At 55.9% G+C, this 22,830-nt stretch overlaps 1 long non-coding RNA gene across 1 annotated transcript; it reads left to right on the top strand.

Annotated features, from left to right (window-relative positions):
* Positions 1-11,549: 11,549 nt before the first annotated feature.
* LOC145716433 (uncharacterized) lies at positions 11,550-14,680 on the top strand. The gene is made up of 3 exons (XR_014139059.1): positions 11,550-12,214; positions 12,429-12,566; positions 14,377-14,680. It is a non-coding gene; the product is annotated as an uncharacterized LOC145716433 (long non-coding RNA).
* The last annotated feature ends 8,150 nt before the right edge of the window (positions 14,681-22,830 follow it).

Raw genomic sequence — 22,830 nt, forward strand, 5'->3', positions numbered from 1 at the left:
CCTTCTGTCCACGTCTCCCGGGACCAGGGAATTTACCTGGGAACTGTCAGGGGAGTCGGGAAGCTGTTGGTACCACGCAAGACCCTCCGTTGCTGTCCTGGCTGACATTCTCCGAAGCCATGCCAGGAATCTGAACCTCTTTCTTTGACAGGGAACCTTTTTGGCTAATTTTTTCTGTTTACTCATCTCATCAGGAATCGGGGAAGACCAGCCTCGTGGAGGGTCCCCGGTGTGCTGGGCTGAATGGCCCTGGTCCCAGACCCACAGGACGCGCTCTCCCCGCACAGACGCCCTGGCCCCGTCCAACTCTCCCTCGTGCCCTGACCCATCTCCTGCACAAACCATTTCCAGATGCCCTGTTGAGATGCGCACGCCCTCTGTGCGCTGGAACCCGGCAAAGCTCGCCAGGCCAGGAGCTGGACGAGGAGGTTGCGGGAGTTCTTTGCCTGGAGGTTAGAGGTTTCCCGCAACTGCAAGAGAGAGGTAGTTTAGAGGGACAAGCCTCAGGGTGGTTGCGCCCCTGCATGGCCCACAGCAGCACCCCTACATCTAAACCCCTAAGAAGCAAGAGCCCCCATTCTAAGGAAGGCCGCAGCTCGGAACACGACACGACAGACACACCCAGAGAGAACAGAGCTTCAGCTCCTGGGCACAGCTTCCAACATCCCCTGACGGGAAGCCAACACTTTTTCCCGGGCCAAGGGCTGCTTCCAGAGTGTGGGCTCCCCAGGACGCTGGGCTCTCTCCTCTCCAGGTCTTAGGAGAAGGCAGCCCAGGCATCTCACGGGCTGAGCTCCGGCCGCGGTCCTGCCCCAACACACTGGGTGGACAGGTGATGGCTGTGGGGGCCCTGAAACCCCCCACCCCCAGCTGGGACCAAGGAGGGACATCGAGGGTGTGCAGCCCCGGGACAGCTCAGTCCGCCTCAAGCTCTCTCTGTGGGTCTGTGGGTCTCTCTCTGTCTCTGTCTCTGTGTCTCTGTGTCTCTGTCTGTCTGCACGTGTGTGTCTCTGCTTTCCTTACAGGGAAGAAAACAGAATAAACATCAAGTCAGGATGAAAAAAAGAGTAATCACAAGCATTACAAAGATGACATTGTGGTTTTCCTTCGAGCAAACGATGGGCTTCATTCCCCAGGAGGATGTCCATTTTCACGTTTTTTTAATTTTCATGCCGCAGGGGCTTGGTGAACGCCAGCTGAACCTAGTGAATCCCGACGGGGCCCCATGAGGCAAAGGTTCAGAGCAGAGACAAGCCGTTGCGTGTCCCTGTGTCCTCACCCCATGTTGGCACTCATCCTGTTCATTCCAGCCAATCCGCCAGGTGCACTGTGCAGTTGATGTGTTTCCCTGAACGAGTGAGGTCGGGGTGACCCCGTATGTGCCTCTGACACAACTTGTCAAGCTGTGTCCCTCAAGACGGTCATGTCCACGCCTGAGCCCGGTCATGGATCCTCCTGCTCGGCCCGTCCCTCGGGCTTGCAGTCCCTCCCATCCCCAAGGCAGCCCCCTTCACACACACACACACACACCTGCCAAGCTGTGCCAACCCCCCCCCAGACCCAGGGTCTCCAGCCCCACGCCAGGGCCCCGACGGCCGGGCCTCTGTCCGTTCAGAGTCGGGACACGGAAGCAAACTCATGTGCACGGCCAGCTCCCCGGGGCGGGAATGCGCGTGGGCAGAGGTCGCTCAGCGCACCCAGGCTTCCCTAAGGGCTATCGTCTTCCGGATCCTGTGCATTTGATGCTTTTGGAGGCGTTGTTCGCTTCCCTGCTCAGCTTCCCAACTCATCCTCGAGGGGAGTCCGTCTGAACTGCCTGGAGCAAAAACCTGGCTTCTGACTGATCAAGAGAAGCCCGTGAGACCACAGGCACGGACAGTCCCGGGCCCCGTTCACAAAGGGGCCTCTGACCCTCAGCCCGCGGCCGGCGCCCGGAGCCCTCCTGCCTGCGCCCACAAGCCGGCCTGTCTACACGTCAGCCTCAGGGAGGCCGGCCTGCTGCTTCTGGTGACACCCAGGAAGCCACACGGTGACCCCGTAACAGTGGATCGGTCGCCCCAAGCGTCCAGGGCTCAGTCAACAACGGGCAGCCCCCCAAGTTTCTGCCCCCGCCTCCGACCCCCGATCCCCCAGAGAAATCCAAACTCGCTCCCCTCCCCTATCACCGGGGTCGCCCCGCCTCCCCTTAGCCCCCTCCAGCCCTGTGCCCCCCCACTGGAAGCCCTCCCCTCCCCTGCCTGCCTCTGGGCCTCTGCCCACCCAAGCGACGGGGTACCCCCCACGCGGTGGGCCCTCCCGTGTCCCCACAGCCAGCGTATGTCAACATTGCCACCAACACCCTCACCATCTTACCATCCCAAGGGCACTCATCCTGGGGCTGCGAAGAGCAGATTTAAGACTCAGAGGAGGGCCTGGATCTCACGGTCTTCAGTAATAATGCGACTTCTCCCTGCCCACACGAGACGGCAGCGCGTCCCACTCGGTCGAGCCGGCAGGCGCGCCTGCATCCTGTCCTCTCTGCAGATAGCATCGATGCGTCTCTGTGCCCCAGCACCCGGCCCTCCAGAGAAGCACCCAGGGGCTCTCCTCTCCTCCGTCAGTCCCCAAAGAACAAGAGGGAGGTGATGCCTTCAGGATGTAGCCCAACACACAGAAACCCGTTCCCACGTGAACTGTGTGGTCGAGGTCCCTGGGAAACCACTGAGCAGCATCATTAAAGCCAACAAGTGTCGTTTTCGTGAACAGGGATCCTCATGCTGATGCAGACAGACGAACAGCCTCGTGTTGTCCACGCATCATAAGGAAAGCTCCGGCGACCGTGGACGTTCAGGGAAGAACAGGACCCAAAGCTGCCACTACGCCGCTGCCCACGGGGGGCTGGGGTTTGCATTCTCGTGCCATCCAAGGGAAAACGACCCGAGAGCAATGCTAGGCGTTACCAGCCAGTCCACTGAGGCAGCGTCCAGGAGCCACCAGAAGGCTCTGGTCATGGCTGCCACGGTCCAGCCCGACGTCCGCCACCCACACGTGCAGCTCTTGGGGTTTGGGACCACGCGGAGCCCTGCAGCGCCCCGGGCTGGGAGAGAACGACCTCCCGAGTCTCGGGGCAGGCGACACCTGATCCGAGAGGCCACAGGGCAGGAGCTGGGCTGTGTGCGCGGCGGCAGGTACAGATGGCGTTGTGTCCCCAGATCCAACACATGCAGAGCATGTCACCCTGTCACCCTTTCCTCCAAGACAATCGTGTGAGCACAGAGAAGCCCCGCGAGAGGCTGTCTCCCTAATTCCAGCCTGAGGAGCACGGAGGTTTCCTGTATGTGACGCGCCCTAGGAAACCTGCCGAGGGGCCAGACGCCGGCCAGCACCAACCGCCCAGTCAGGCAGGCTTGTCACCCCCCCCAAGGCCACCGACCCACACCGGGCACCCCCCCAATGCCTCATGCGTGCGCACCCCCGGGGCCTCACTGTGCGGAGGAAGGAGCAGCTGGGTCAGAACGGCCCCGCATCCCCAGGGAAACCATGAGGTGCAGGTCAGAGACTCTGGGACGGCCACGCGTAGAAATGACGGTGTCCGCCGAATCCAGCCTCGCCTGATGGACTGCACTTTAAAGTAACTGCCCCCAGGAGAGCTACAAGAGAAAATTGCAAACACTGATGATAAAATATTAAGAGGCTGCAATAAATCTCCCAAAGAAAGTGGGTCATTTAGAGTTATTATATGTCTAAGGAATGGTGCTGTCGGAGGTGACCTTGGTGTTGCTGAATTCCAGAGCTCCCCGGCAGGGCCGCCGTGGCTCGGATCCCAGGGCACTGCCTCTCCTGGGCCTCCTCTGCCTGCAGGGCTGCAGCTGACCCTGCTCTCCCCGTCCCTGAGATGCAGCCCTGCCCGCCTGGCTGCTCTTTGCCGCCTCTCCCCGTGGGTCGGCCTCCTAGCAGCACCCCCCGCCACAACCTGGGAGGCTCGGCTTGCCCACCATGCGGTGGGTGGGCTGGACCCCACCTTCTGGCCATGGGGCCACGAGCTGTGCTGCGTTTCCAGCCCTGCTTGGCATTTGCTGGGCCTCCCGAATCCGTGTTCTGCAGACACCCCAGCTCTGCAGAATCCTCGTCCAACCCCAGCTCTGCCCGAGCGCGTCTTTCCTCCTCTTTCAGGCAGATCTGAGAGGTGTTTCAGAAGGTCAAGGGGCCCGGCTGACGGGACGTGGCCGTTCTCGCTCGGGGCAGGTGGTCGAGCTCACCGGAGAGCGCCAGGGTGGTTGGAGACAGAAGAGGATGGAGGGTGAAGCTAAGTCGGCTCTGGGCACGGTGACACTAGGGCAGATCACCGAGTCCCCAGGGGAAAGGGCTAGAAAGGGCCGAAGGGCACCGGGACCCACCCAAGCAGGCCGTGTTCAGAGGGGATGGAAAGGCTGGTCCCCGCAACCAGGCCACAGGGGCTGCAAGCCGGACATAACGGGGTGTCTCCAGCCCCATAGTCACCTGGGGCAGCCTCGTCCCCGGGCAGATCAGGACTGTCCCCAGAAGGCAGCTGGGTCTGGCCAACCCTCCCCAGCCTCGCCCCTGCCCCAAAACAATTCAGATTGGAAAAAAATGGTCAGGTCACAGAAATTTTGCCTGTTATTCATCCAACCTTAAAGAGGAAACTCCTAGCAAAACACCACATCGCAGCCAGATCTTCAAAGACAGGACCCCTTAGACAAGAAATCGGCTCCCAAGCCCGGAGAATTACACGTCATGGGACTGTCTTCCAGGCCCTCGTAGCAGACAGAGAACGTGCTATATCAAGCTCATCTCGCAAGAAGGGCTGGGTCATTTTCGTCGAGCTCACGTAAACAGGCCCACAGGTCTGGGCGGAACTGTCTGGGGTGAAGCATGTGGAGAACCAGGAGGGCTCTGAGGCTCGTTTCAGGAAGGACAGAGAAGCCTTCACTGGGGGGCACGTCCAATAGGCTGGAAAGGATTCAGAAGTCCCCTGCCTGGAATATAAATCAGCGCCCTGACTCGTCCACCAGGAAAGCCAGCACCAAGCCTCCTCGCCTCGGCCGGCTTTTGCTGCGGGGCAAGCTATAAGGGACCCCACCTCAGGCCAGGCTCGCCGGCGCCCACGCCTCCTCTCCATGCCCACCCCCTCCACCAAGGCCGGACAATCCATGCTGTGACAACCAAAATCAGTGGAAAGTTCTCCTAACCTGGAGCTGTTCTTATTACACCAATATTTACACTTTTAAATTCTGCAATCTACGTTAGTGGCAAATAGCAGGAACGTTATTTGTGGGATTTTCCATAAACCTTACCATCCTGAAATAAGTCAGAATCTGGTCTGCTTATAAATGCATATATACGATACAGTTTTTCTTATATTAATTTGTGTATTTTTATTTCTGGTCTTTCCTGTTACCCCATGGCCTGTCCTCCCAAAGAGCTACTAAGGATTTCCACCTTCAGTAACCCAGAAAAGCCCAGCTATCTGGAATGAGAGCAAGTGCAAAGGCCCTGGGGTTGGAGCCAGCATGGCCCATCCGAGGATAACAGGATGCCTGAGTGGCACGAATGAAGGGAGCCAGGAGAGAGTGGGTGAAGTGAGGAAGGACGTGGAGCCAGATGGTGGTCATTCCGACCTAAGTCGGGTGGCAGAAGCAGGGATACCCCGCAGGAGACTGCCATTCCCAGGGCAAGGGAAGGCAGCTGGGACCGGGGCGGCGGCCAGAGGTGGTGACTGTGGCTAGATCTCAATGCTTCAAAGATGGAGCCATTGCTGAAAAATGTGGGGTGTGGGGGAGAAGGAAGAAACACAGATGATCCAGAGTTAGTGCCAGAGCCACTGGGGGAGTCCTTGCCGCCTCGCCTGAGCGGGCTGGGGGTCCGGCGGGGCAGGGCAGGGAGCCCAGGATGTGGGTCCTGGCCGGTGGCTATGAGGTGGGAGCAAGCAGCGTGTGGGGTCCCACCGGGGTGGGGCCGGGTGCCTGATGTACCTGCTGCTGTCGGGAAAGGCAAACTGAGGTCGCCCCCGTGTGGACGGGCGTGGTAGCTGCTACGGCCTGGGAGGCCCGGTCCCCCGAAGGTGCAGGGTTGCCCTCAGATGCACACAGACGACTGGGGGCCTTGGCTGGCGAGTTAATTCGACATCGACACCACGCACCGTGTGATCCGTGGAGATCACAGCGTGGGCCTCCCGCGAGGAGGATGAGGGCCCCACGAGAGCCAATCAGGCTGCGGTGGTCCACACCCGGGCTCACGTCCGTAGGGCCTTCCAGGGGCAGACATCCAGGCACTGTTTGCAGGCGTCTCCGTGTCCTGCCGCCTCTGGCAGGTGTGTGTGTGGAAGGGGACAAGGACACGGCTGCGGGGGGGACCCGGATCCGCGCCCTGGGCTGTTAGCTATCCCGGGAACAGGTGATGGTCCGGTTCAGAAGGACAGAGCCCCTGCCCCAGGGAATCCACAGCGTCACATTATAAGGTGCATCCATCTGCAGTCTCAGTGAAGAGACGCTAGTAGGCACTCATAGGGTTTCCAAGAAGGCCATAAACTCCCACTCGTGCTTTGAATTTAAATACACCAACTCGTTACGAAAAATTCCCAGTGCTGTGGAGGGCGAGCTCCACCTCAGAAACTGGCAAGCGGGACCCAGAGCCACTGCCAACCTTTGGAAGCTGGTCCCGAGCTGCAAGGCCGGGAGAAATTCGATTTCTAAGAAGAAAGAGGCTCCTGAAAGCCTGAGATAGTAAAACGTTCACAAGATTCGAAGAATGTCGGTGTGCTCTGAAAACACAGAATTATGGAAGGATTCCCAAGGAAGGGCTTCATTTCAGAGCCCACATCACAACCCATCTGTAGACAATTAACCCGTTCTGACCACGTTGACGAAGCCTCGCTGCCCCATGTCCCCGCGTCGCCACCTCAGTGTGGAATGTAAGCAAGCTCGCGTTCATTCTCTCAAGAAATCGAGCTAATCTGAACGTCTTGAGTTTCTTCTGGTTTTATGAGTCACTAGCGTTTCCACTAAAGGTTCAAGGCCACGATCGTGTAATCATGCGTTCAGCTCATTGGGATTGTAATAACTAAAGTCAGTTCTCGTACGTGTCCAACAGGGCTGTGCACACGTGGGGGTCCAGGTCACTTCTCCCACCAGCGGCGAGCCTGTGACCAAGGTCGGCTGACGTATAACTTCCAAGGTTCCTGGCTGGCCCCTAGTCCCTGATTAGTGCATGGTCTTTGATGTCCTGGGAATTTTCAGAGACAGGAAAAATGCGTACAGAGGAACAGCTAATGGGAAAAAAGCTACCACGCACGCACACGTGTCCTGAAAATAGATCTGCTGTTTCTCAAGTCTGCGTTGGGCTGGGAACTCGTGCGTGGCCCTGTGTGGTGTGCCAAGGCGGGTAAGGCCTGCAGCGGGACTCGGTGCCCGTCTGCCAGGCTGCGTGAACGAGCACCGCGGACGGAGCAGCTGGAACTGCGTCCAGATTCCCCTCCTCTCGTGAGGACACGTCACTGGATTAGGGGCCACCTTCTCCAGGATCACCTCGTCCTGACAAACCACATCTGCAGCAACCTCGTCTCTGCATCGGGCCCCATCCTGGGTCTGGGGGAAACACACGTTAGCAAGTAGCGCCCAGCACGTGGAAGTGGGAGCAAGTGAGCGTCTGGGCCCACCGTGTCCCTGGGAGGCCAGCGGCCCTGCTCCCAGGCTTTCAGGGCCGGCATCACGGGGGATGAGGAAGGTCCCTCTCGCAGGCAGGGACGTCGGACATGGGGCCCGGTCCCCCCGTAGAACCTAGCGGCCACAAACGGTGTGGGCTTGGCGGGGGGGAGGTAATCCATTCAGCTGAAAACAAGTCTACATGGAAACGTGTCTGACTTCGGGGGGCAGGGCGGTGAGGGCCTACACCTTCCGCCTCGGTGGGCCGCGGGCACCACATCGCTGGGCAGGTGCGTGAAATGCCTGGAGCGAGAGCCTTGGAAGTTCCTCCTCAGGGTCAGGAAGCAGCCGGCAGTGGTGACCAAGAATGTGGGGCAACAATGACGCCCAGGTCTGGTTTCCTTGACAGGAAGGGACTGGGTCACACGCTCATTCACAGGCGCAGCCCACGAGCACAGGGAGGCCAGGGCCTCAGTCGGGGTCAGACCTCCAGAGACGCCCATGTTCAGGAGTCTTTAAGGAAAACTTTCTCCGAACTTGGAAACGAGCCCTCCGAGTCCTCAGCAAGTTTCCTGGGAAGTTAGACTTTCCTGAGCTTGTCTGTTTGGCCGCGAACGTTGTTGTGAACAATTCTCTTTAACCCCGAGACTGGATCAGATCCAACAGAACCTCACCAAGAGGAAGGAGACTTTCTTCGAGGATGCGGCCCCAGGTGGCCCCACTCAGGGTTTCTAGATGAGGAGGGGCCTCCCGGAGGAGGGGGCCGGGTGCTGAGAGCACAGTGACAGCCCACGGGACGCCATCCTCGGTGACCAGCTCCAGAGCAGGAGGGGTGAGGCCCCGGCTGGGGCAGGAGCTTCTGCAGAGAACAGACGGACAACCCGTGAGGCACGAAGGCCAGCCCTCGGGACAGAGCGACCTTCCGGACCGGTCCCTGAGGGCTCTCTTGGGGATCTTTTGCTGCTCCTCTGCCCTGAGCACACCCTCCAGCCCTGGGAGGACGACCCCCTCCTGCCCTGCAGGTGTCCCTCCTGCCACCCAGCCCCGGGTCCTGACTCGCCCGCTTTCCACTCATGCACACACCGAACCCCCCTTCCTTTGTCAAAGGAAACCCAACTGTACTTGGGGTACCCATGGGCCCAGATGCAAATGCCCACGCCCCAGACTCCCTTGCAGCTGGGAGTGGCCGTGAACAGAGCCCGGACACTGAGACGCCGGTGAATGTCTGCTGGGCCGGATCTCCTGAGAAAAGAGGCAGGTCCAGGTGTGCGCATAACCGACCCCCTTCCTGGGATGTTGCTGGTGTAGACGCCCCACCGTGCCCCAGGAGCCGGGATCTCGTGCCGAGGATGGCCTGGACGCCAGCAGCAGGGCCAGGAGCTTCGAGCCCTCCCGGCTGCCTCTCCCAGACTTCCGACGGCTGCCCGAGGCCCGGGAATGCCCATTCGGTTCAAGTCTGACCTGCTTCCTCGCACAGTGACCCCATCAGTCCACGGATTACTTTGGTTTGGCAGACCCAGAGACACTGTCTGAACTGACTTTGTCATGTCTTATTTCACGACACTCAGCACAGAGCCAGGACGGAGAGGAGCCTGGAACCAAAGCCCACCCAAGGGGTCCCGGGCAGCAGGCAAATAGGGCCAGCGGCGCCCTGGGCTGGAGAGAGGCTCCCCACTCAGCTATGTGCCCCCTAAACCAGCTCCCAACCCCAGCGCTGCACTGTGTGACCCCTGCATGGACCCCTCCCCCCACACTGTGTGCCCCCTGGACCAATTCCTGACCCCTTCCCCATACTCTGTGCCCCCTGGACCCACTCCTGAGCCCTCCCCCATGCTGTGTACCCCTGCACTGGTCTCTGACCCCTCCCTGCGCTGTGTGGCCCTGACCATCGCCATCTGCCCCCAGGCCAGCGCTAAACATACAGCTTTCTCTCTGTTTACTGACATCCAAAGCCTCATGTTCCAGGATATTTTTAAAGCTTGGGGAATAAGGATGCTTTTGCTCTCATTATGTGAACAATTTGGCCAATTTCCACCTTCTGTTTGCTGATGCAAAGAGATACAGATCAGATTTCCTCATCTGAGCTGGAACCCTGTCCCCAGACCCCAGGAGTGGGCTCCCCCAGGGTGGGACTTGGAGAGTTCTTGATGAGCCCAGCCCACTGCGACTACCTACAGCCCATGCTGGTCTGCAGCTCAGAAACCAGGGTGACGGGGGGTGGGGCGTGAGCCCCCAAGATGCCAGCTGGGGGAACGCGGTCCCTTCTGTCCTGACGGAGACCTTTCTGGTCGTCCACGGAACAGGCTCAGCCGACATGTGGGGTTCCCTGGGAGCCCAGGATAAAGACCCCACGTCGCTCCCTCAGCACAGATGGTACCCCCCTCCCAACAGGCCTGAGAAGTGTTGGCTGAGTGAATGGATGAATGAGCTTTCCCAGACTTTCACACAGAAGGCTACCCCATATCCTGTGTGCACCTGACTTGGAGCCCAGGCTCTGTGTCCTCACCCTCCGTCCACCAAGCAGACGGCTCTCGGTCTCCGGGACACATTGCCCAAAGAGCAGGCACGGAGCTCCTGGGAAGGACGGCTCAGCTGCCACAACTCCCCAGGACTTAACCGCAGGGCCCTTGAGGTGCACATGCCGGGGGGCTGGCTGCCTCCGGGGCACTGATCTGAGGGGTGGGAGATTTCTGCACGCCGCGTGACTGTCCAGGCCTCCGAGCTGGGGATTCCGCAGCCGGGATTTTGTCTCAGTCCCTGGAAAAGGCGTCAACCCCCACCAACCCCTGGTCTTGCACACCCAGCCTTGCCCCCAGGGGAAGGAGGGGTCACAGGCTGGCTGGAGGCCCACCTGCCCAGCAGAGAGAACACCCACTCATTTCCAGCCTTAAGGGCAGGTCTTGGGGTCTGTTTGGCAGAATCAGAACTGACAGCACCACATACCTTCTGTGGAATGTGTTTGGCCACGTCACCTGGCTAAGGGTTGTCATGGGCACTTTGCACAACGCGCGTCTGGGCGCACGCTCCCGCCCCCTCTGGGGCTACCACGGCGGGCCCCGTCCGCGGTCTGGGTGGAGGCCATGCCAGAGCCTCTGGGGGAGGTGCCCAGAGGGACCCAGGAAGTCCGGGTCTGCTCCCATCCACAGCGCACTTGGAGGGGCCGCTAGGGGGCCCGGGTATCACTGCACGCTCAGAGAGCACTGGACAAAGGCCAGTCCTGGCACAGCGCCGGCCACGCCCCTTCCCTGTCCCTCCCTGAGGCCCCACCAGGACACCCTGCCCAGCTGGAGCCCACCTGCTCTAGGAGGATGATGGTAGGGCTGGGAGAGGTCAGGAGGGAGGAGGCCGTGTCCAGGCTGACTCCGTGCGCACCCATCCTGCAGCCCAGGGACTTCCCGAGCTCAAGAGAGGCAGGGCGCCTGAGAACACAGGGACTTTCCCCGGAACGAACACATTTCCTGAGAGCGCACAGGTGGCCCCCGAAGCCACCTTCCCTCCTGCAGCCACGCAGAGGCCACATCGATGACCCCAACCCAGGAGACACCAAAGCGAGCCAGGCGAGGATCTGGGGTGACCCAGGTATGTGGGTGTGACCCTGGGCGGTAAGGGAAGGTGTGCCCTTCTGGGCTCACTGGGCAACATATCATGGTAGGCAAGCTGGGGGCAGACAAGGCTCTAGGCAGGAGCCCCGCCCTGTGGGGACCCCTTACGCATTGCTGTCACCCACCTCCAACCTTCCTCTGTTCATAGAAAAGCAAAGCAACAAACAAAACAGCCTGTCCCATCGAAACGTGCATCACCAGTCTGGTCCAGGAGGAAGAGCCTCAGGTGCCCACTCGGCGACCACGGCTGGAGCCGCCCGCATCCCCATGACACCCTGCGCCCACAGCACCTGCGGGATTCCAACGCCCCGTGAGCCAGGGACGGTCTTACCTTCCACAGGGGAGGAAGCACAGCCTCCAGCTCATGCAGCGGAGCCTGGAGCCCACCCTCCCGGATCCGCCGAGCCATCGGGGAGCCCGTGTCCTGAGAAGCGCTGTGTCATAAAACGCCTTTCCCTTGAGAGCTAATTCAGACCATGCTTTTCCCATCCCACAGGCAGGACTTCCTAAAGGCAACGGACTTGGAGATGTGACGTTGGCAAAGCCCTGGCCTTTCCCAGACTCAGTTTCCATCTCCCCATCTATGGCTTCTGGGGCAGGGTTGAACCAGCCAGCGTTCACCAAAATGCCCACCCAGCTGTGGAAAAGCCGCAGGTCACCTTCCCGATGGATCCCAGGTGGGCTGATGTTGGACAACCTAGGAGGTCCGCTTGGAGTGAGAAGCCGCAGAATGGGCTGGGGGACGGAGGGCAGCCCACCACGCCCGGGCTCTGTCCTGACGGCGTGGTCATAGCCTCCCTGAAGACAGAGGGTCCCCCATCGGAAGCACAGGCGTCCACCCTGTAACCGGCAACAGCCATGAATATTCTGCTCTGAGCTAAATACGAGAAATGCGGATGTTGAAAATAGCCATCCTGGAAGACTCTAAATGAGATGATCAGCCTATTTCTGGAGAGAGTCCTGCCCTGAACGGTAGGGTACCAGGAACTAAGGCCGCAGTCTTCCCAGCTCCGAAGCAGAGAGAGAGCCCTGTCTGGGAGCAAGAGATCCAGCACTCTGCCAACAAACACGCATGGAGCAACCGCTTTGCATCATCCACTGGTTCCCGGAAATACAAAAAGTATCTGTGCTTTCTCTTCCTCCCAGGAGCTCATAACCTAGTGTGTCCTGGCTTTGCCCTTGACAGGTGCTGAACCAAGCGCTGACGTGCAGGTTTCTCGGCAACAAGACATGGGCCTGTTAATGCGGTTCCCCAACCTGAAGGCCAGCAAGCCCATCCCGAGGGGAAGGTTCAGCCGGGAAGTGGACGCTGTGCTCTGCAAGGGTGAGAGAAAGCGAGAGGCAAAGTCCAGGGAAGGGTGGGCCGCAGCCCCCTGGCCGGTGTCCAGGAGCAGCTGTCCCCAGAGACAGGCCCACAGGGCGGGCACGTTTGCAGGACCTCTCGCCCCCCACCCCCGGGAAACGGCTCTTTGTGCTCCCACCGCAAGGAGGTTCTGCCCTATTCCTAGCTTGCTGAGACTCCTTATCACGAATTGCTGTTGAATTTTGTTTTCCACCCCTATGTGAATTCTCTGCTTTATTCTGCAAATGTGGTGATTGCCATTCATTTTTTTAAAGATTTTATTTATTTATTTGACAGAGAGAGAGAGACAGCGAGAGAGGGAACACAAGCAGGGGGAGTGGGAGAGGGAGAAGCAGGCTTCCCGCTGAGCAGGGAGCCTGATGCGAGGCTGGATTCCAGGACCCTGGGATCATGACCTGAGCCGAAGGCAGACGCCCAACGACTGAGCCACCCAGGTGTCCGTCATTTTTTAATGTAAAACCAACCTTGCCTTCCTGGGGTCAAACCCACCTGGTTATGATGTGTTACCCTTGCTCTATACAGCTGGACTCGATCTGCTGATATTTCCTTAACAACTTTTGCATCTATGTTTATGAGGGATATTGGTCTATAACTTTCGTATAATTCCCTTGCTATGTATCAGTCCTCCGTAAAAGGAGTTAGAAAGCATTCCTTACACCTGTATTTTATTAATTTAAGACTGCTGTTATTTCTCCCTTAAGTATTTGACAGGATTTATCAATGAAGCCATCTGGCTTTAGAGTTTTTCTTTCTAGGAAGGTTTTTTATTAAGAATTCCATTTCGGGGCACCCGGCTGGCTCAGTGGGAAGAGCCTATGGCTCTTGATCTCGGGTTCGTGAGTTCGAGCCCCATGTTGGGCGTAGAGATGACTAAATAAATAAATAAACTTAAAAAAAAAAAAGAATCCCATTTCTTGAACAGCTATGGGCTATTCAGATTGCGCCTGTTTTCATAAACTATTTTTTTCAAGGAATTTGTTCTTGGACCTAACTTGTCAAACTTATTGGCATCAGTTTGCTTGTACTATTTCCTTATTATCCTTCCAATGTCTGCAGGATCTGTTATGATGGCCCCTCTCCCCTTGATACCAATAATTTTTAGATTCCTTCTTTCCTTTTTCGTCAGTCTTGTTAGGATTTTGCCAATGTTAATCTCTTTGGAGAGTCAACTTTCGGTTTTCCGGTTCCTCTATTGGTCAACTGCCTTCCGTTGCTGATTCCTATTCTTGTCTTTAGAATTTCCTGCCTTCGACTTATTTGGAGTTTAATTTGCCTTTTTTTCCCTAGCTTCTTCAGATGAAATCATATCATTAATTTAGAATTGTGCTTCTTTTCTTTCCTTTTATTTTTTAAGATTTTATTCATTTATTTGAGAGAGAGAGTGAGCGAGAGAGAGAGAACATGAGCCAGGGGGAGGGGCAGAGGGAGAAGCAGACTCCCGGCTGAGCAGGGAACCCAACACGGCACTCGATCCCAGGACCCTGGGATCATAACCTGAGCCGAAGGCAGATGCTTCACCGACTGAGCCACCCAGGCGCCCAGAATCATGCTTTTCTGACATAAGCACTCAAGGCTATGAATTTCCACTCAACACCGCTTTGGCACATCTCACAAACTGATATGTTTAGATTAGGATGAGACATTTCCTAAGAATTGCCCTGGAATTTTTTTTCTCTGACCCATGGATTCTTTAAAAGAGTTTTGCTTAATTTCCAGATATCTTGGGGATTTTCTAGGTAGCTGACTGGTTTCTAATTTAATTTCATTGCAGGAAGAAAATACACTATGTATGACTGTGAATTTTTTAATTTTACTGAGGCTCGTTTTCACGCTCAGGTAGGTGGTCTGTCTTCATGAGGAAGCCATATGCCCTTCCAAGTGTCTGTCAGTTAGGTCACGTTGACCGATGGTGCTGTTCAAACCTTCTATAGTTTTACTGATTTGTCAGCCTGAGTGGTTTGTCCAAGAAAGAGAGAAGGATGTTAAGTATCTCCAACCGCAGGGCTCCAAACACTCCTCTCCAAATAATCCGAAGTAGCTATGAAATTTCTATGCAAAACCATAGCCTTGGTGTTACTTGGGAAGAAGGCAGGCCAAGACTGCAAAATGTTAACTATACTGGAATTAAAATAAAAATAAATTTAAAAATAAAAAATAAATAAGAAGGACTGAAAAATGTCTGTCAGAAAGAAGAGGAAAGGCAGCAAGCCTCAGCTCCAGGCCCTGCCCACAGCCCCCAGCCAGACTGCGACCCAGGAGGCGTGGCCATGGGGACCCCTGAAAACCCATCCTCGAGGGCCAGCAGCGCATCAGGGAAAGCAGGATTGGGAGGAACTGTTCTCCCAAAAGCCTAATGGAAAGGAAGAAGGTCCACTGGGATTTGGGTGAGGAAAGGAGTGGTGTGGGCGTAGGTGGCCCACAGAGGGTCCAGAGCACCTGCTCCCAAAGCAAACCTTCCCCCGAAGGACCACAGACCTCAGACTGACAGGAAGGCTGAGGTCTCACTGCAAACCTCATGCAGAAAATAGACAAGAGGGCTGAAACCCGCAGACAACGCTCCAGAGCATCAGGAAAGGAACAGAGAGAAGTCCGCTCCTCCTCCGGAACGCAAGAAGGAAACCACGCGTCTACACCCCAAACAGAACCAACTACAGCCCAACAAGCGTCTGAGGACGTGAAAACCCACCTAAACCCACCTTGAATCAGAAATCCACATCTCCAGGACGGAAATGGATGAAAACAGGGAGAAGAGGGGAAAGTGTTGATCGAAGTCAGAAAAGAAAAGGAAGAACGAGACAGAATTATTCCGGAACTGAAGAAAAGAGCGCGAGAGGCCCAAGGGAGAAGAGACTCACAGCAAATTTAATACAAAGACATTTGGCCAAAGAAAGTCGGCGAGGGACACCTGGGTGGCTCATTGGGTTGGGCGGCTGCCTTCTGCTAGGGTCCTGACCCTGGGGTCCTGGGATGGAGTCCCGCATCGGGCTCCTTGCTCGGCGGGGAGCCCGCTTCTCCCTCTCCCTCTGCCTGCTGTGCCCCCCTGCTTGTGCTCTCTGTCTCTCTCTCTGACAAATAAATGAATAAAATCTTTAAAGAAAGAAAGAAAGTGAGCGAAACAAGGCCTACGATGGAAAGGAGAGGCAAAGAACACACACAGCATTCCTCAGGGGAAAAGAGCGCCACAGAACCAACATTCCAAAGCAGAATCCAAGAGAACATTCTAGAAACACGAGACTTGAGTGTGTGCCTCGCAAAGGGCCCACGGGGAGCATGAGAAAAGCAACCCAGAACAACCACTTTCCAGGCATACATTAGTAAAATTCTGAGTTATCAAAGAGGAAGACAATCTTCAAGGCCTCCAGCATAAAGAAAAAATAAGTTAAAAAGGCAAAGAATTAGATTAAACCCAGCTAGTCCCTCTTTCTTCTGAGTTGGAAGCAAAACCTTAAAATCCCTGACCCACAAAAGAGCATGCTTCCCCGCTGTTAGCACCCCCCACCTTCCCAACTGGACGCAAGATTAGGAGTTGACCCTCCCCTGTCCTAGAGACCCCCGGTCGTACCCACATGTGGGATGGATGGAGGTTAAGAGTGAAATGGGAGAATGGTGTCTGTCAAAGAGAAATACAGAAACCCTTTACCCCTTTAGCCAATCTTCGCAGGCAGATCAGCTTCAGGAAAGAGTTTGTGCGGAGGTTAAGGGTCTGGAAATTGGCTCTTCAGCCTCTATGTACACACATCCGATGGAAGGTCTTTGCGAGTCTCCACGTTACGCATGCCCCAGGCCGACGTGACGGCAAACAAGAGCCCTTTCTCAGGGGGTCCTAAAAAGAAGCTAACGTCTTCCCATCAAGCCCCAATCAGCCCAGAGGATGCCGGTCACCTGCAGGCTCGCCGGCGGCTGAGACACCGTGGGTTTCAGGGTACCAAGGCACAGACCTCCTCCATAAAGATTATCTCTGGGCCACAAGTGGACAAACTTAGAGCCAGAGTTGGTGCATGGTTGCTGGTGAACGGGGGTGCCGTCCCTCGCAGCTGGCCAAGCTTGGGGCAGGGTGGTGCCCCCTCTGCGAGGGCACTGGTCCCCCCTTTACACAGAGACTCCCACAGACAGATTGGTGCCCAGGAGCCTACCCAGTGCGCTGGTAGGATGAGGACAGGGGAGCTGTCATAACTAAGACAGCATGAGTCACAGAGTGGGGGAGGTGACCGCCCAGGGTTGGGGGGCAGGCCAGAGACCACTGTCCCCCTGAGACTCCCGGTTAACTGTCTAGAACCAGGTTAGAGTGAGCAGACAAGCCTACGCTCCCAGGAGCCTCGGCAAGCGCAGGTCACCCCGCGGTTAGAGACGGCCAAGCTCTGTACCGCCCTCGCCCGCATCCAGCCACCTGGGGAGGCAGAGGTCCCGGTGCCTGAGACCCCGCCGAGGGGAGGGGGAGCCTTTCTCCACGAAGAGACATTGATGCCTCTCTTGTGCCCAAGTCAATCCAGGGGTTGTCTAAGCATTTGGAATCACAGAAACCAGGGTTGAAGCTCGTCTCCACCACTAACGGGCTGTGTGGCCTCAGGAACGCTACCTAACCACGCTGGGCTCTGAGTTTCCTTATCTGTAAAATAGCAATAAAAACAGAATCTACCCCGAGGGTCACAGGTGAGCCACAGGATGCCGGGCACTTGGGCACCATTCCCGGAACGCAGGAAACAAGCGGGAAGGATATGCTATTATTGTTCCAGGAAGCCCAGGTCCCACGTTTCTCCTCTGGCAGCTTTGTCGTTGGAAACCTTTTAATTTCCGGCTAAAGGAGCTGCCAAGATCCCTGCCCTCCTCTGCCCCCTCCCTACATCCCTCTCCCTCCCTTCCTGACTGCTCCCGTCCCCTGGCTCACCCCATTTTCTCCCGGGAGCCCTCTCTTGGGGACAGAAAGCCATCCCCCCAGCCCCCAATCCTGGTGTCCCCCAATCACGTCCTGTGAATTGAAAAACTCACTATCAGAAAACAGGCAAGGAGAAGAGGAAAAGGAGGAGCTGGGAGCCCAGAATCTCCTAGGTCCTTCCACCTTCGTGCCTGAGCCCCATCCTGAGTCTGTTCTGCCCCTGAGTGACAAGGACCCGGGCTCTTATTCTGTCCCAGGAGCTCGGCTCTTAGGAAGAAGGCGTCTCTGCCCCATTGGTCTGCAATTATACCCGCTGTGTTAGTTATTTACCCTTTCAAAAAAATGTTATTGAGCACTTTTCCTTCCTGAAGCTTCTGCATTAATCTTCACCTGTCACACATGTGGTTCCTTCCATGTCCCATGAAGTTACGGGCCATGGAGGGGGAGGGGCCAGCCAGTGACAGGGTCTCAGAACCGCTGACCAGACCCCGCTGCTCTTGTACAGAATTGCTGTGGTTCTTCCCTAGGGCACATCTGTCCCATCGTGTCGCTGAAGGACAACCAGAGAGGTGGCAGCTTATCCCAAGGAACCCTGCAAGTTAAGGGTGAGGTGGGGTCTGCTCCGCCCTAAGCCAGAGTCTGCAGAGGGGCTCCCAAAACAAAACACCACAAACCAGGCGGCTCGAGCAACATGAATTTCTTCCTCACGGTCCCGGAGGCTAAAGCCCGAGATCCAGGCATGGCAGGGCTGGTTCCTTCCAGGACCCCTCCCCTGGGTGAGTAGACGGCCATCCTGTCCCCAGAACCTCCTGTGGTCTTCCCTCTCTGTGCTTGATTCTGGGGGAGCGATGGGAAGCCATGGGGAGAAGCACACAGGTTCCAAGGAACTGGAAACCTGATTTCTTGACCTGGTGTAGGTAGCTTTGTGTTTGGAACACGCATTTATGTGCTCTGTCACTTCACGTCACATAATAAGCCCTAAGGGCCTTTTTCGGATGCTCTGGTGCAGACAGGGCTCACAGGGGAGCTGGGTTGCTGTGTGCATTCTGGGGCCCCCTGGAGGCGCTCCATGCTCCCTGTGCCTCCCTCCCCGGGGCCCTGAGCCTTCCTGCCATCCCCAGCAGAGAGCCCACTGACCTCTCTGACCTCAGGCTTCCCACCCCAGTCCACAAAGATGCAGCTCAGACTCCTGCTCCAAGATGGTACCCGGGATGCTGACAAGCCTCAGTACCTGAGAAAGGCTCCTGCCCCCCAACATGGAGCTCTCCAGCTGGCACCTGCAGGTGGGCCGGAGCTGCGGTGCAGGGAGGGGGGTGGTCCCTAGGAGCCACAGAGATGACTCAGGAACTCAGACCCTGAGCAGCTTTGTAAACCGCCCCAACCCCCCGCACTGGGGGAGGGATGCCTAACGCTCACGGGTCCACCTGGCTTCCTGCTCACTGTCACTGGGGACACCTGTCCAGGCCAGCTGGTCAACCCACACAAGACATCTGGATGTGACAAAGGGCATTTGGCTGCATTGGCCACGGGCCCTCCCAGAAGGCCCAGCTCTTCTGGACAGTAGGGTCTTGTATTGGAGACATTTTATAAACGTGTCATTTTAAAGCCATGTCATTTGCTACCTTTGCAGTCAGGTCTTCCCCGAATGATGGGAACTTGCCAATAAATGTTCTGGTTTTTTCCCAGAAATCTTTATATAGCTTTGACACCAAAACAAAGCCCATCCCTGTAGTCCTGGCCCAGGCATTCTGGAACGGGGTGTGCCCAGGTAGAAGGCAGAGAGGGCAGGTGCCCAGCCTTTCGTCCACAATAGCTGTGCAGGCCTGGCCTGGTGTCCTCAGGGCTTCACCAATGACGCAGCCCCAGGCAGGTCCCTATTCAACAGGTGAAACAAGCCCATGGCCCCCAGGATAATCCTGACTGTCATCTTCCGGCCGGCCATCCAGGGCAGGGATCTCAGGCCATGCACCCCACAAGCCTCATGCACTCACCATCACAGAATCTGCAGCACGCACACACAGCCTTTCCCCTGTTCTGTTGTGTCAGAGGTGTTCATACCCCACTGAAACAGTTTAAAGAGGTCCATGCATTAAATCACCAGCTCTGCCCTCCCCCATCTCCTCCCTCTTCCTTTGACTTCTTGCAACCAATTATTCTGGTATTTTCCCAGCTTTACTGATACAATTGACATGTAACAATGTGCAAGTTAAAGGTATACAATGTAACAATTCTGATATGTGGCATACTTTATGTATGTATATATGTATCAAGTATACTTTCTATGTCCACTTTATGATGTATGTATACTATACCTTGTGAAGTGACCCATCACCTCACATAGTTACAATTTTTTATGGTGTAAAATTTTAAATCTACTCTCTTAGCAACTTTCAAATATTTAATACAGAATTATTAACTATGCTCACCGTGCTGTACATTAGAGCCCCAGAACTTATTCATCTCATAACTGGAAACTCCTTCCCTTTGACCAACATCTCCCCACTTCCCTCCCCCTAAGCCCCTGGGAACCACCAATCTACTCTCTCTCTGAATTCAGGTTCTCTTAGATTCCACAGATAAGTAAGATCATATGGTATATGTCTTTGTCTGTCTGACTTATTTCACTGAGCACGATGCCCTCAAGCTCCAGCCACATTCTTGCACATGGCAGGATGTCCTTTCTATAGTTGGATCTCCTCCATCTCTCTAAATACCATGTTTTTTCAGTATGCGTGGACTTCTCACCATAAAGGAGGAAGATTTGGCTCATTTTGGCCTCCATGGCCTCAACACTCATGTCCCCACCAGATCTCATCCTCCTCTGGGCCCCATCATATTCAGCTGAGACTGGAGGCCAGGATCCCATGCTGAGAGCAGTGTGGAACCAAGTACAAACTGGGGTGGAGCCCCCTTCCTGCCCCCATGGCCCCCCCACATACACATACTCAGCACTGTTCACTGATGGCCTCCACCTCCTCTGAAAGCAAGCACCTTCCTAGAGCCACAGATCCCAAGGCTCTTGTCAGGCACATCTAGACAAGGATGCCCAGGGGGGTCCCTCTGCTTGCAGGGGTCTCCTGGGCCCTGGCGCATGGGTCCACTGTCTCATGTGCTCCCTGATGCCCACAGCTAGACTTGGGTGCTTTGGTGCCTGTGTCCCTGTCTGACTGATGACGGAGTGGAGCTTTGCCAGGAAGCATGCTGGTGGGCTTGGGGGCTTCTGCCAAGCAGCCTAGAAATCCATCCAAGAAGTCCCTGTCAGCCAGTCACTAATCTTCCCCGAACACGGGGCCGGCTGTGCCCTCCCCAGCCCACTTCTCATGTCTCTGCCTGACCAACTCCTCACCAGGCCTCAAGACCAGATCAGCACCCATCCTATGAAGCTCCCCTCCTCAAGGACTCATCTCTGTGTTCAGCGCCCGTCCAGCCCCATTTGGCTTGAGCCCTCTCAGAGTCTCCCACCCCATGGGTGGATTCAGTCTGGTGATTGTGTCCTTGGATGCGTACAAGTTTCAAATGTTGATGCGGTCCAGTTTGTCTCTGATTTTTTCCTTTTGCTGCCTGTGCTTCTGGTGTCTTATGCAAGGAGTCATCTCACACCACACGTCATGAAGCTTTTTCTGCATCTTTTCTTCTAAGAGCTCCACCTTTAGCTCTTACCTTTAGGACTTTGATCCACTTTGAACTAATTTGTGTATATGGTGTGAGGTAGGGGCCAACTTCATTCTTTTGCCTGTGGATGCTCGGTTTTCCCAGCACTGTCATGGAAATCATGCTGTTTTACAGATCCACATGCCTAAAACGGCTTGAGAGCAAAGTGGCAAGAGAAATAAGGAAAAGATACCAGCGATCCTCACCCTTCTCAGCAAAAAGGGCCCCTTCCCCTCTTCCTCTGGTCAGAGACACAGCGTGGAAGCCAGCTTCCAGGATGGCTCCTAATTACCCTACAACCCGCATTCACACCCACCGTGTCCATCCCCTACCTTGCCTTGTACCCAGATTGGCCTGTATAACCAGCAGAACATGCCAGGATCCATTACTAAAGACTCCACAGTTTGGGGCACCTGAGTGGCTCAGTCAGTTAAGCGTCTGTCTTCGGCTCAGGTCATGATCCTGGGGTCCTGGGGTCAAGCCCCACGTCGGGCTCCCTGCTCGGAGGCGAGTCTGCTTCTCCCTCTGCCCTCCGCCCCTCCCCCTGCTCCTGAGCATGCTCTCTCTCATTCGGATAAATAAATAAAATCTTTTTTAAAAAAAAGTCACCGCAGTTTGCATGCTGGGTGTGCTCTCATGCTCTCTTGCTCTTGCATCACTAGCTCCAGAGGAAGTCGGCTGCCCTGAAGAGGTGCTTGTGGTGAGGAGCCAGAGTCTCCTGATGAGTGTCCCATGAACGGCTCCCCAGTTGAGGCTTCAGATGATGCAGGACCACCCAGCTGAGCCACTCCCAGGTCCCTGACTCAGAAACCCTGCAAGATAACCGGCATTTGCTTCACTCTGCTCAGCTGCTACCCAGCAATGGGTGACTAATGCAGATCTGCCTTCTTCAGGGTTGAGACCTGCCCAGCAGCTCAGCTCTGCAAATGAGGCTGGGCCCAGGGCAGGGCTGGAAGCAAAAGAAGGGAAAGAAAGACTAGGGATGCCCCCCCTCCCGCGTGGGGGGGCCCCTACAACTGATGCTCTGTCTCCAAAGGAGGAGTCTCTCCTGGAGGGCAACAATCCATTTGGCAGAGTCCCTAGGATCAGCTCAGCTTCCATCCACAGCCAGAGGCAGAGGAGAAAGAAGGAACCACAGACTTCCTCTGTTGGCCCAAATTCACTCCTCAGAGCCTTCGGGGCACTACTTTGTGGATCCGTGCAGGGTCTGTTGCTGTCCTCAGCGAAAGACATCAGCCTGGTGGGCTCACTCAGCTTCTGTCCTAACCAGTCCAAATTCCACAGCATGTACCCGGTCCACTGTCCCGCCATTCCTAGTTGAAGGATGCAGCAGAGCAGATTGTTCCCAATCTGTCGCTGCCGAAAAAAGCTGCAGGACATCCTCCCCATGTCTCTTATGTTTGAGTACACAAGTATTTGTCCAGGACTGCCGCTCAGGGGGAAGGAATGCCCCCTCTTTCCACGGAGACCACCAAGTCGCCCACCAAAAATGATACATTTGTTTATTGTCAAACCAGGACCCTATCAACACAGCCTACCAACATTTGATGTTACCCATCTTTGTCATTTTCACAATAAATATTAATATCTCATTGTTTCAATTCACTTTCTCTGAGACTTAGCTCCCTCTCATATCTTTACGGGCTGTTTATATACCTGTTTGTAGTTCCTTTACTATCAATTGCCAATTAAAAATCAGGT

This window comes from Leptonychotes weddellii, chromosome 12 (genome assembly GCF_054177405.1).
Source record: "Leptonychotes weddellii isolate Sample4059 chromosome 12, ASM5417740v2, whole genome shotgun sequence".
Lineage (NCBI taxonomy): Eukaryota > Metazoa > Chordata > Mammalia > Carnivora > Phocidae > Leptonychotes > Leptonychotes weddellii.